We start from the raw sequence: 14,879 nt of genomic DNA on the forward strand, positions 1-14,879 counted from the left end.
ATATTGTGTAGCAATAAATATGTATATATTGTGTATATATATTGTGTATATATAATGTATATATTGTGTAGCAGCTTAGAATTCTACCTGCTCTCAAGACGATTCTGTTTTTCTGGGTTGAATTGCATCTGACCACATTATGTTTTCCTAAGGATGCTTCTTTATAGAACCAATGGAGGAATCACAAGTATCTTGTTTAAAAAGCCCAAGTCTATTATCAGAAAAAATCAACCTCCTTGCATTCCTTAAGCATGGGTGTGTAACAATGTAAGTACATGTACTCTGAAGAGGTATCAATATTAAATTTTGAAATAACTACCCTTTTTATCTGGATGCCCTTTCAAAAGAAATGACTCTGAAGAAAGCAGTGTTCCGATGGGGGAAAAAATGACTTACTCAAGGCATGAAGTAATTATCTTTTCACAGAGTTGAAAAGTTTAAATTAGATCACAGAGACACAGCACTGAGATTAAGCTACATGTTTTTTAGCTGTGGATGTAGACTGAAGAATTCAGATTTTAACATTTGGAGTGTGTGGCAATCACTTGTATGACTTACCAGACTGTTCTGAACTACGCCCCAAAACAAGTAAAAAAGAAAATTTAGAAAATTGCTGTGCTAATTAGGGGGTAAATTCAAAACACACCAAGTTGTAGAATCTTGAATACAAAATGTTACAGAAAGAGGTGGAAAAGGGAAAAATTATCCTGAAGTAAAATATTTTCTTTCTAGCTATTTTTATTGATTTATTGGTCGTTCCATATGAAGCTATATCATGTATTATCTTGATTAGCTAGAGATCTCCCTTTTGTTCTTTATAGCTTCATAGTAAGGAGGAGGTTTGTTCTTGTTACTCTTGTACATATCTGTATTACATGTACTTTTCTGTAAATTGTAGGAATTTATAGTACTTAATTAGCCTCTCAGCTGGGCAAGACAAGCCTCTTAATGTTCTCCTTCTGGTCATTTGGGTATGGTCCAATCTAGCTAAGTAAATAATAACCAAGAGAGCTTACATCAGTGATCTCCAACTTACTGATTTATAGACAACAACATTGTGCAGATAAGATGCTGTAAAGACTTGTTTTGTGCCTTCCTCTTCACTTTAATTTTTGTGTGGCTACCAACCTAAGGCAACACTGGACTGTCTTGCATATAATCCATAGGCTTTAGATTTGGGAACCACTTTCTTACTGGATATGAGTATTGACACATAAATACAACCTTACTGGTCTACCATTCTTGCTCAGAGCATACCAAGCAATTTCCCTGATTTCAATACCCAAAAAACACTGTATAAAATAGTACTCAGCATAGAGGAATGTGATGGACAGCAGGATTTTTTAAAAAAGGATTTTTAAAAACCCAGGTGTGATACTGGCTCATATCCAGATCATGCTGCAAGTTTTAGCAAAGAACTGTTTAAGGAGCTGTTTAAAGGAAGCTGTGGGAGCTCATCTCTTTTGTTTCCTACATAACCTCTAGAGAGGATTTAATGATTGTTTTGGGTTCATGTTTTTGACATGCACTCTTGGGAGCTATATTATGCAGTCCAGTGTTAGGAAAATGTAGAGCTTATTCTGGAATGTTTTACTTTTCTACCTTTCTCTGAAGTGATCTATGAATCCACTGTTACAGTATATACCAAGTCTCAGTTTGAAAGGCCCTCCATAGTTCTTTTTTAAACCTGTAATCTATACTAATTGCTGATGTTTAAAAGGTTTATTCTGAACAATAGCTTGAGAAGTTTCTGCTTAGCTTTCATTCACCACTGTTTCATTGTTTTGGAGTACATTTTCACTGCTACAGAAAACATTTCATTTCATGTTTGTTTGTTTTTCTTCCCTTGGGTCAAGTATGAGCTTCCAGCCCCTTGCTTCCTAATGCAGCAGGAGCAGGGCATGTTAGCTTAAGCCCTTAAGTTCTGGGAAAAGTCCTCCTTCTGCTCAGGCTGTGAAAGGGAGCACATAATGTTAGATCCCCCATAAATAGTATGAATGCTTGTTTGCTTTCGAGTAGCTATTTTGAATTCAGGCAACACAATCCACTAGAGTAATAATTTTTTAAAAGGCAAAATTTGGAGACTGAAGTATTTGGAAATGTTTCTTAACATCTGCAGCTCTTAAAGGCACACTGTTTAGCTTAGAATAAGAACAACCAGTATCCTGAAGGAAGGTAGAGGAAATAAGGCTCTGTAGTAGATGATGTTTCCCCTCGGGTTCTAGAGGAGAGCTGGATGCCTCATAGCAAGAAAGGGAAGACAAGGTACCACTGAGTACCCCAGATTTTCTAAAGCTGGCAAACAAACATAGCACTTCATATGCTGCCGTGAATTAACCATGTCAGATACTCCTTTTAAAATTTAGAGGAGTTATTTTTCCTTTTTGCAAGGTGACACAGCTGTTCATATTTATCCTGCAGCACATAAAGCCTACGTTCATTCTCTCCATGGAGGTAGGTACTGCCAAACTAACACCAGCCTGTTTGAAAAGGGCATGAAGCACAGGAGAACCTGTCCATGGTGATGTCTGTCTTTGAGGCATATGCTAGGGGATGCAGCAGAAGAACAGGAGGAGGTGGAACTGAACCAAGGCAACAACATTTCCAGGAGAATGGTCAGACACAGTTGGGATGGGAGCTAGCTGGATATATTTCTTTCAAACAGTCATTTTTATGATTATAACAGCAAGTTATAGTAAGACTCTTGTAACCTCCTCCAAAATAATTTGGTGTGTCTTCTCATTACCTTGCCAATAACCACAAGGGAGACCTGTGCTTAAAAGCTCTTCCTCACCTTAGAAGCCGTTTATATTGTGGACTGTACTGGCATTGCAACTGTCTTTATTAACTAAACATGCTACCTGCAGTTAGTAGTTAGCAATAAGCATCCCTGAAGAGTGGAGAGCTGGTAATGGCAACAGTAATAGAGACATTCCATAGCTGCAGAGTTTGTGATTTTTCTACTTGGTAGAAGTATGTGTAACGTGTAACACTTCCACATCCACATGGCCACATATGGCTGTGACTTCAAACTGGAAAGTGACTTGGCATTGTAGATTCTGTTTATATGCTCACATCAGCCCTGCCATTCAGCTTTGGTCCTAATGCAGTAGATGTAGCTGTTATAGCACTGCCTCTCACCAAATAACTAGAAATGGAAAATTATCTTCTTTGAACATTAAATAAAAGAAAAATATATACCTGTGAAACATTGATCTAAAAGACCCATTACAGCTGTGGCTTGCAAATATCATGCTGCGGGTTATTGTGTTTTTTCAGTTCAGTCTGATACGAAGAAAGTCCAGAGCTAACCATTAAAGATGTGCACACACTAACACATAGCTTCAGCACTTCATTATTTGATGTGGAATCTCATGCCAGTTTGTTCACATGGAAGTACAGGCATTAAACCCATTGTGATCAGTACTGGCCCAGAGCAGAAGGAGCAGCTGATAAAGCAGTACTGAGTGTGTCTTGTGTGCAATATAGATGAGGCAGGTTTGTTTTTCCAGATGTTGCCTGACAGACTGCTGACAACATCAGGTGAACTGAGGGAAGCAGAAGGTAGAAGGAGCCGTTGTCTGCTCCACTGTGTGTGAATGTTGATTGCCCAGATAAATGTAGTTTCATCATCACTGGTAAAGCAGAAAGGACACATCCTTTAAATAGCTGGGCCCACAAAAGTGCTGCAGTTGATCTGTGAACTGGAAGGTAGGGGTGTTGATCACGTTTTTGCAACGGATGAATGTTTGATCTGAAAGTGAAATGTGAAAAGCTTTTCAGTTTTCCGCACATATGGACAACACTCCAATATTTATTGTTCCCAGAAACAGTAGACTACAAATCTCAGTACACATGCTGCCTTAGGTGATTTCATACCTGAAATGTTGGAGGAGTCCATAAATTCAATCACAGTCAGGTGCATGATCCAGAGAGGAAATTCAAGCTGGAATAATGTGTGGAATAAGTATTACCTAACTTAAGGCATTTACTTAAGCATGAAATGAGCTGTGTCTTAGAAATTCCATTTTCTTGCCATCTGAACTGTGAAGGTCAGATGTTGACATCATTTGGTCAGACAGAGAGGCAAAGACTATGAGATTTAAGTATGAAAAATAATTATTTAATTATAAAAGTAGTGTAGCTGGGTCTCAAGGCTGTGCCTGTGTGCATACCCAGTGCACTTAAGTTGTTTATTCCTGTGGTGGTCCAGGAATTCTTGGGTATCATCTGCACAGATGAGATAACGGGCTGGTTTGAGATAGCGGACCAAACTGAAACTAGTCAATTGACTGAGCTGCTGGCCATCTGCAAAAGTATTTGACAGATTGTAACTGGAGCTCTCCCAGTGGGAATTTCTGACAGTTCTTGAGATTCCCCAGGCAGTCCCTGCTGTGCCTACACCAATTTGTATCCTTAAATGTGTTGATTAATATCCTGGATGGAGAATCTGGTGGTCTAGAGATTCTCAGGCAGTTCCTGTTGGAAAATTCATGAATTGTACAAGGGTAAAAAGCTTGTAATTATTCAATCAAAACAGTTCCTACATGTATAGAAATGATCACGTAGGGCAGTCTTTTGTACGTACTTAAGATAGTTAGGAAATATTTTGCACGTAGGTTAAGGTGATTGATCTATAGTGATGGATAAGGTATGTGCAGGAGTGGTCATGTAGGACCACAGATGGATTACAAAAATTGGATAGAACAGTCTTTTTCAGGGAGTCTCACCCAATCCAACTAAGATGCACCTGCAAGGTCCCTTACAGTGGAGCTCCCATCACCATCCAAACAGCAGCCAAGTGTCCTGTATGAGAAATTGGATTGTCCGTGAAAGTTACCCTAAGCCAATATCCCAATAACAAGTTAGCTTTTTTTAACATATGCTCTGTTCATAGCATCTGTGCAACAAATGACGGGAAAAGCAAATCAAATACCATGACATTTTTTGTTACGGGGAAAGCTTTTCCAATGAATGATAGCACTGGTGGGGCTGCACATACCATACATTGCCATAGATCAATTTTGGAAATGTGTTCAAGAAAGCACTTCCTACAGAACTTCACATACCACCTGCTGAACATAGGAGCTAAGGACTTGACTGACAATTGGGAAGATGTGAGAAATCTGATGAACAGGTTATTAGTTTAGTGTCAGTCACATCAGCTACAGACGCAACAGCAATGATAACAGTGTTGAAAAAGCCTTGAATAACAAAACTGGCCAGCAGTCTCCTGTGTTCCACCATTTTCCTTGTCAGGCAGTTGCACTGGATGTTGCAGAAACAATCATCCATAACTATTTTCACAGCACTAGTGACTGGCTACTAGCTACCACTGACTAGAATAGTTAGGCTATATTTGCAGTACACCACATGCAGATTTTATATGGTTCAAGGGCACTGCATGATTGTTAATCTGTTAAGTAGTTCATTGTACACCCCAGAGGCAGAGGCACAAAGTTACAAAGCAGACATACATTACTTTTCTTCCTTTCTTTTCCACTTCACATGCAAGATCTAATTGTTATTAATGCAGTACAGGATGTGAAACACAGCGCCTGTTTACATTTACATTCATATATGCAGTGGCAGGTATTCAATTAAAGCACCACTACACCACTGTGTTTTTGGTCAAATATTGTGTTAATGTAGGCTTGCATTTCACCAGCGTTACACCCTTCTGTAAGCTGAGACACCAAGAAACAAATAGTAATTGAAATCCCCCAGCACAGCTGAACTTTTGTAAAGCGGTCAGAATCTCTCCATGTTGACCAAGCAACCTCAGTACTGCTTCCTCTGCCCTCATGGTTCCTCTTCAGCACAAAGTAGCTGTGCAACATTACAATTTAAAAACAGATAAAATATATAATAATAATAATAATAATAATAATAATAATAATAATAAAGTTTTCCGTTACTGTTTAGGCCCAGAACATGAAAAAAAAAGTAGTAATTTTACATATAACCACAGTGGGTCTTAATTTTGTGCCTATTCAAAACAGACTGTGATGAAAGAAGGTCCATCTAGTGCTGTGGAAACCAGTGAGGCCAGTCAAAATTTGATCATGAGGAGGACAGTCATGGCTGCTGTTACAGATATTAGCAGTTGTGCTCTGCTTAGTGATACCTACCTTTTAGAAACAATTTCAGCTCTGACTTTGTCTATGGAGGGAGGCAAGACAGCAAAGGCTGGAGAGTTTTTTGCAGATTTTTGTGCAATTTATTCTAGGGTTTGCACCTGTTATCAGTTCATGTAGGATCTGGAACTGTAAAGAATTGGCATACTGGGATGAAGCCCAGTAAGATGCAAGGAGGTACAGTTTTTCTTAGCCCTCACTCAAAGGACCCACTATGCATACTGTGTTACGTTATGCAGTGCTTCAACTGCACATATTAGGATGAATTATGAGTTTTTGATAGTGACCCATACTGCAATTTAAGCGGGCTATTCCAAAGGAAAGCCTTATGCCTGGCTTTATAAACCCCTTAGACCTCCCTGCTGATGTTGGTATCTTGGAAACACTGGAGTTCTTTCTTAATTTTATAACTTACCTCTAGCAGTTGTAGGCTTCTTTGAAGCTCCACCTTTTCTTTATTCTAGGGAAAAGCGGTACAGTCACTATGTACTACATCCACAAGGAAGCCAAGGTAGTTGTTCTCCGTGACATATGTGAAGTGAGGAACTAGGAGCCAATGCTCTTCTACAGCCATCACCCACATTTGTATCATAGTAGCTGACTCCTCTGTGGCATTTCAATAGCAAGGGTTCCTGTTTGGCATTCAGCTTCTGTAATGTCACTCTTACTGCAGCAACATGTGCTGCACCTCCAGGGAAAGCTATTTTAGCAGGGGATGAGAAAAGATAAATAACTGCACATGAGATTTTCCAAAGATGATTCAGTTTTACAGAAATTATCCAACGTACCCTGGTGAAAAAAGAATTTAAAAACATGAAGTGCCTCAAGCTTGTGGCTGCAACTATTGTTTGTACTATATATCCCCATTACAACATCTGTTTTCTCAGAACTGTATCATCCTTCCATGAGAAATTAAGGCATTTTGCTGTCCTAACCTCACTTTGTTTCTCCACTTGGAAATTGTTTAATGCTTTGATCTGCATATGGGTATAGGTTGTATATTCCCTGTACTTGCTGGAGAAAGCTAACGGTCATCCAGCGTTCCAGGACAATTTCTTTTCTTGGCACTTGCAGATAATAAGCTGTGAAGACATATAATGAGTATGGTCTTAAATCTTAATGGCTTTTCACCTGCTCATTGGGATCCCTCCGTGTCATAGCGCATTTGATTATTGATAGGAGAACAGCAGTCATTGTTCAAGGCATTCCTATTCAAGATAGGTATTGATTCCAGTATCTTATAAAAGTGTTTTGATCCTTGCTGTTAGATTAACAAAGAAATGAAGTGTTTACATTTCTATGTCTGATTGATAAGCTGAAAAACAAATAAAGATTACAGGCTGGAAAGACTCCAAGAATATCCTCAATTCACCACCAGGGAGTTGGAATTGCTAGAATTCATCATTTGTAAAGTGCTTAGCTTTAACTTGTTTCTGAGACATACATGAAATTCAGAGAAACATTGCAAGATAGTTCAGATGGCAGCTCCTTCCTGTTGGGTGGCCAAGCAGGTGTAGCGTAGGCAGAAAAGGACTAGGGGATAAATAGTAGTTCTTGTGGTGAAAAATGGTGTTCACATTACCTGAGCACACCTCTTAATATGATGCTTTTTTCCAACACTGGCAATTACAAGCCATGCTGTGTGTCTGACATAGCATCAGCGCACAGTGAAGTCACTCCCGTCATAGGTCTTCTCTGACTGTCTCAGCCTGCGTAAAGGCATTCAGACTGATTTGGTGCTTGAGTACTTGCTTCAAAGGGGGAATTTGTAATAAGGTCAGTAATTAGATGACATTGATGACAACTCTTTTGGAGTCAACTTGATATGAGAAAGTTTGAATTCCTAAACCATGAAATTTCATTTCTGTTAATGGATGTATTGCTGTTCAGATCAAACTGACTTCATCTTGCTTAAGAATAGGTTTTTGTGGGTGAGATGTTGGTGTCTAGGTCGCACCCTTTCAGCAAGGATGAAAACTCAGCAGCATTTTGAGGATGAAAACTCAGCAATGTTTTGATCTCCTGATAATTTTCTCATATACCATTCCATTACTTAAGGTCTGACCCTTTTCACAGTTGAATGGATTCCACAGTTTTTATCTCACTTAGATGAAAGCCTTTATAAAACGGTTCCAGATGTATTGTTTTAATCAGCCACTTAGGATCTATGTTGACCTGTCTATCTGACTGCATTTTTATCTGATAGTCCATAAGGTGAAACTGCAAGATCACATGGAGTTAGGGTGACACCAGTGGCCTTAGTCCTCACACCAAAAGTTCCAAGAAATGTAAGAAATACGTGGCTGCTACATGGATACAGTCTTAAAATGCCAGTCATGCAAATTCAGAGTTATCTGAAGCATTTCACAGGTATTTAACCAGAACCTAGGCAAGAAGCTAAGCTGGTGTCATGAATATCAGGCTCAGTATTTCTTGCTTTGGAGGAGCCCAACTTTCCCAATTACATCTTTATTTTCATCATAGTGTTTCTCAAGTTAGTTCTGTATTGTTTGAGAGACATCTCTTTCTACTAACAAAGAAAAAAATACTTTGTTTCCCTGATGTGCTTCTTGGACTAGGTTATTGTTAGCACTGCTTGTTCATAATTGTAATACATTTTATCCTTTTTTATCCTTTTTTATCCTTTTTATCCCAGATGCATTCCAGGAGCTTTTTTAGTTTCCAGGAGTTTTGATCTATTGTAATATTTACCATTGGAGAAAAGAACATTGTTCCACGCAATTCTTATTGTCTTGCAGCAATAATTGCAATATAAGAAGTTCCCACTCACCTGGCTTCTAGCCCTGCAGGATAGAAGACCATTTGTTTTCCGGCTAATTCTTTGCTTTTGCTGAAAATAAGAGAACAAATAGTGCTTTATGGGATGTGTCATTTATCCCATCAGCAGAATGTGTGTTCCACCCACTAATGGGGCTCTTGCTTGGTGCAACATTTTCAGCTGTTGAAGTACCTTCAGCCCTGAAGGTAGAAAAGGTAAAAGTTTAGGTCTGTAGAGAGGTGATTTTACTGATGAGATGCTGGGTAATGGCTAATGACTTCCTTCTGAATAGAGGAATTAATGCTTTTTTTTTATGTTTATATGCCACATTTTGACATCATATTAGGATGTCAGAGGTCTTATGGAAGCTGCAGTCCTACATCCCTTCCACAGATCATCTTCTGCAACTCCAACAATTGCATTGCAATATCTTCTGTTTTGTGTTGGATGCAAACAATACTAGATCTTTTAGTCTTAAAAGAACGAGAAGTGCTTTCCTCAACATTTTTTTTTCACGTTATGTTAGACCTGCAGTTTCCAACAGACATTGAAGGTTATTAATAATCACTATACCTATTCTGCCACCTTCTTTAATCATCCTAAAAAAGTACTCTTTCCAAAATCTAATAGGGAAGAAAAATCCCACTTCTCATATTTTTGTCATTGAACAGAGGCTATCCAACATAACATTTTTATGCAGGAGATGGTGTTGCTTTTTATCCTGGTCACTGCATCTTAATGACACCTGTTTAGCACCATGCCATCACACAAACTACAGATTGGATGCCTCTGGACTTTAACCCCAAGAGCTGCATGGAAATTTGCCGAAATACATAATGGCTGCAGCTAATGTGTGTGTATTTGCATAGTTACTAAAATTAAAAAGTTGGCACCAATAATATTTTCATGTATTTGTATCTTCCCTGATGGAACAGTACAAAGAGCTTGTTGATTGAGTTCACATGCAATTAAAGCATCCAGTTGATCTTTCTTATCTTTCCATACAGGTGAACTGAAAAGGGCAGCCATCAGTTGCTTTTAACTTTTGACCAAATTCTGGCTGCATCTTCTTATCAGACAACTTTTAGCAGAAAGCTCTGATTTCTTGCTGTTTTGTCTAGTCCAGCTCATGTGTCTCTCTTTTCACTCGTTAACTGACAGGAAGGTTAAAAAAAAAAAAGTTTTATGTTATTTTCTAGGGTAGACTTGTACTGTTGCCTTTGCCAGAGAACAGGACTAGGAATCTGGTGTTTGGTTTATTCTCACTGATGTCTCTCAGGGTGCTCTGACTCTTGTAGATCCTCCACCCTTGACTGCAACACTAAAAAAACAGTGGAAATCGATGCCAAAGTCCCCAGAGGAACAAGAAAAACCATGAAATGGGACTGGCCAGTCTTGTCTTTTCAGTTCTCCAGTCTCATCTTGCACAATGGAATAGAGAAAAACAGAAAGAACACTCAGCATTTTGGAGATAGCAAGAAACAGTGAAGAAAACTAAAAATGTCTCAGAGAGTAAAGAGAAGGACTGATTTATAGCCAAATGGAAATTGGCCATTTGAGTTTGGTGGGGTTCAACAAGAAGGGAGGGATGGAAACCTGATGGAGGAAAGCCAACCAAAGCCTTAAGGGGGAGGAGGTAATCCTCAAAGATCCCAGGAGATGAATTACTGCGTGGTCATTTATTTTTTGAAGAAGCTGTATGGCTGACTGTCTTGTCATTTAATGGCAGAGATGAAAAAGTGTCCATTTTACTTTATGTAACAGTTTGCAGTTTCATCCATATAAAGTAGGTTGGTTCCAAACATGGAGCATGGCAAAACTCTTGGCACTGCAGTTAATATTATTATTAAGTTGTTTTGAAAAATCGTCCTTAAATCAGGTTTTCCCACTTGTCTGCCCTTTGTGTATTACTAGTATGTGTGTATTGGTGAGACGTTCGGAAATAAAGGAAAAAATAAAGTAAGCATCAGCATCAGACTGTTACAGCCTTTGCTACATAGATGAGAATTAATTTGCAGGTATTCTCCTCTGCTGTATGCTGATGCTGATTTGGAAGATTTTGTTTGTTCTGGCCTCTTAATATCTAACCTTCCTTTCCAGTTGTGTCTTGCTCCACGGTTTCTGCATTTGCACTACGTTATCCAGGACCCAGAGGTTCAGACAATCATCTATTTCTATCTCAACCTTTTTGCTCACTGCTATTTGTATCCAGACTTGTTGCATGTATGTGTGGAAGATATCATCTGTTCATAAAGCAAGAGATGAGGCAGAATTCTATTAAAGTCACCAGTGCTTCTATGATGAGTAAGAACAACAGCAGTCAAGGCCAGCAAAAATAGAAAAATAATTTTAGCATAAATGTATAAATTCCCATCCTCTTACAGTTCTGTTATAAAATTATTATTATTTTTCTAAGTACCCAGGCATAAGAAATTCTAAATCTAGAAAAGTTACACGGCTTTGCTGGGTTCCTGGTTTCCTTGGCAACCATTCATATAAATAGTAAGGACCTGTTATGGGGGAGGGAATATCAGTATAATTGAAACCTGTGAATCACCTAGGAAAAACTAAATTCAAGGTTAAAGTTATATGTTCACCAGCAAACATTAAGAGAATAGTCTGTTTTCGTTTAAGTCAGGAATCAGGCTCTTCTGTTAATGTTTGCTAGATACAGGACAGGGAGGGAGCAAAGGCTTGGTTTTGTTTTTGTTTGTTTTGTTATGTTTTGTTTTGGTGTGTTGTTTTTTTTTTTCTTCCCATGAAAATGACATGCAAAGAGCTTCCTTTTGGCATTCCTCATGAGGAAACTATTACAGGTGATCGTCACCTTTTCCTCCTGGGCTTTTTGCTCAGTCAGAGTTGATCTCTCTTTTGATTCTTTGTTGATGTTGTTGTTATTACCTGTAAAAATACAGTATGCTAAAGACAGACGTAGACATGAATGTTACCTATATTTATTTTTAACTCCCTGATCTGCTTCTTTCTCAAAGATTGAGTTAACCCAGTCTGAGCAACAACATATTGTTCTTACTCTGCTAAAGCAAGAGAGTAATAAAAGGGATCAGCCAGATGACCCTGTCAAGAGTTTAGATGGGAGGCACAACCAGTGTGAAATAGGAAAGATTATCCTGAAACTACCCCTGATCTTTGCTACTGTTGCTGGAATTGTTACTCTGTTTTCATGAATGTGAGAAGAGGCATGGGAAAAAATTGCAGCAGGATGAAATTCTCCGTTTGAAACTGAAACAGTGATGAAAGACTGACATCAAGAAAAATTCCGGTCCTGTGCCAGCAATATGTTTTTTTCCTCCCCCTTTTATGCTTTGTGTTGCAAAAAGCTTACTAAAATGATGGTCATTAAAATGGTGACAGTATTTTTCTCCAGCTGAGAAACTACCTGAAAACTACAGTTCTTTCAGCTTTGTCTTAAATAGAGGTCACATGCTTTGAAAAAAATAACAATTTTACCTCGCTACTTCTAGCGTTCATAGCAGCAGCAAAGCACTAAACGAGTAATGAAAAAGCTATGACAACAAGTTATCAACTGTGTCTAGGAAGTTATTTACCCAATCTGAGGAAATAACAGTTGTTATTGTTAACTGATTCACACATCAGAATTTCCAGGGCTGTTTCCCATACTTGGGCCATTTATAAGGGTTGCCTGAAGCTAGTAATTACCAAAGAATTTGGTTGGTCTGCTTTCACGAGGAACCCTTCAACTTGTTCCATGTTCTTGCCCCATATAGATTGCACTAGTTTTCAGATCATTGTCCGATACCATTCAGAATATTTGTGCAAATCTACAACACTCTTTTTTTGATTGTGCTGTGGTGTGGAAGTTTTCATCTCTTTTGCTTTGCTTTTCTTAAGATCCTGAATTAAGTTTATCATCTGATGTAATCTTCAAGAACATGGTGCCCTTGTTGAAGTTTGTGAGAGCAAGTAGATGCTGAATACTTTTGGAAATCCAAGTTTCCATCAGGTCATTCATTACAGAGTCTAAATTCATATTTCTCTTCATTTGAAGTAATGTATTCTAGATGCCAGATCTTTTTTATAGAAAAGCCTGGCATGAAAGTTCTAGGAAGGCAGTTCGCCCTTGCGACTTCCCTCATCCTTTTGTTTCTGCCTCCTACTTGCTACTCACTGTTCCCTCAACATAGTGAATCTGCAGCCATTAAGTTGGGGTGGCAGAGCGATTTGGGTCTATTTGATCCCATTTCTTAACCCTTCCCTAAGAGGGGTACATGCAGACAGCAGCTTCTGCCTCCGGGCATCAACCCAGCCAGTCTGATTTTCAGGCTCTTGCAAGTTATTGGCCTTAGTGGTGTTTTTGTGAAGTCAGCTGAGCAGAAGGGGTACCTTTTATTTGGACTGGGTATGGGGATATTATGTCATTGCTGAGGATTATTTTGATTGATTTATTTTCCGGGCATATGAAGGAAGATTCAGGGAATGCAGTGAGAAAATCGATGTGGTATTGAAGGTTGCATTTTTCCAATGTAGAGTGTTTAAGGACATGCTGCCAGGGAAAACACTTTCTCAGCCAAACTTCCCTCATCTTATCACTCTAAGCAGGACGCACATTCTGTAGCTCAGGGGATGCTACACTGCTATATTCTTTGAGACAGGGAGGAATTCTGCTAAGAAAACGGACAAACATTATTTAACAGACAAGAGGAAGTTGTATGGACAGCAACCTATTCATCAGAAAAAGTCAGGATAGATTTTTTTTTTTTTTCTGGTAAGGAGACAGTCAGATCTGTTAAACTGGGGAAAGGCTGCATTTGGAAAGGAAATGCAAGCTCAGGTTTATGTGGTTCCTTAGCTAAAACTCTTGAGTGCTTCGTTTCATGGTACTCTTATATATCCCCTCCCAATCCAAGAAGAACATAGAAAGCAAAGTTGTTAGGTTTTCTATCAACCTCCAGTATTTAGGAGAAGATACTAAGTGATGAGATAAATTTGTACAGTCCCACAGAATATCTGCTTCTATGCTAGGTACTGTTTTTGTGTTCCAGTCTGTGTATATATATATATATAACCCAACACTATGGTAAGGCTGCAAATACATTGTCTCTTTTCTCACGCTTCACCTTATTGCTCTTACCATAGTTTTACTGATGTTGCAAAGAGAAGAATGAGTGCAGCAAAAGCTTCTTTGAAAACAAAGTACCTTTGCCTGTAAGACTGATGACCTTTAGGAGCATGACGTATAAAGAGGAATATAATAGTATTTAAATTTAATTAATTGGGCTTTTAGCAAATACAAAACTGTGTCCTATGCTGGCACAAAACTTCAAAGTACATTTTTCACCTCATGTAACCAGAGCACTTGCCTCATTAATTTTCACACTCATGCTCATGACTGGCACCATCCCTGCATCCTATTTTTCACACTCATCTTTCTATGTTATTTTTTTCATATTTATCACAGGGAGGATCATGTGGCAGCTGTTAGTAAAGGCTGAGTAAGATACATGAGAATAAAGAATCCTAACTTTATGTGTACAGGGATGGGCTCTGAATTAACCATAACCACTCCGGGAAACAGATTGGCTCTTGTGATAGTTTTGTGAAAAAGAATGACAGCCTGTGGTGGTTTCACCCTGCTGGGCAGCTGAGCTCCACCATAACCGCTCTCTCACTCCTCCTCTCAAAGAAGAAGGGGGAGAAAATATGATGTAAAGGGCTCAAAGGTTGAGTTAAGGACAGGGAGATCACTCACCTTTTACTGTCACAGGCAAAACAGGATCAACATAGCGAGATTAATATAATTTATTGCCTATCACTAGCAAACTGGAGCAGTGAGAAATGAAAAGTAAACTAAAACCACCTTCCCCTTGTCCACCCTCTTCCACCTCCTCCCCCCAAGCGGTGCAGGGGAACAGGGAATGGGGGCTTCGGTCAGTCCCTGACTCTTCATCTCCGCTGCTCCTTCACGGTCACTCTCTGCCCCTGCT

The 14,879-nt window shown here is 38.9% G+C and overlaps 1 protein-coding gene across 6 annotated transcripts in view; it reads left to right on the plus strand.

The window, feature by feature from the left end:
- LARGE1 (LARGE xylosyl- and glucuronyltransferase 1) overlaps positions 1-14,879 on the plus strand; it is a 283,073-nt gene that overhangs the window by 155,092 nt on the left and 113,102 nt on the right. The gene's annotated exons all lie outside the window — the stretch shown is intronic.

This window comes from Anser cygnoides, chromosome 1, assembly GCF_040182565.1.
Source record: "Anser cygnoides isolate HZ-2024a breed goose chromosome 1, Taihu_goose_T2T_genome, whole genome shotgun sequence".
Classification (NCBI taxonomy): domain Eukaryota; kingdom Metazoa; phylum Chordata; class Aves; order Anseriformes; family Anatidae; genus Anser; species Anser cygnoides.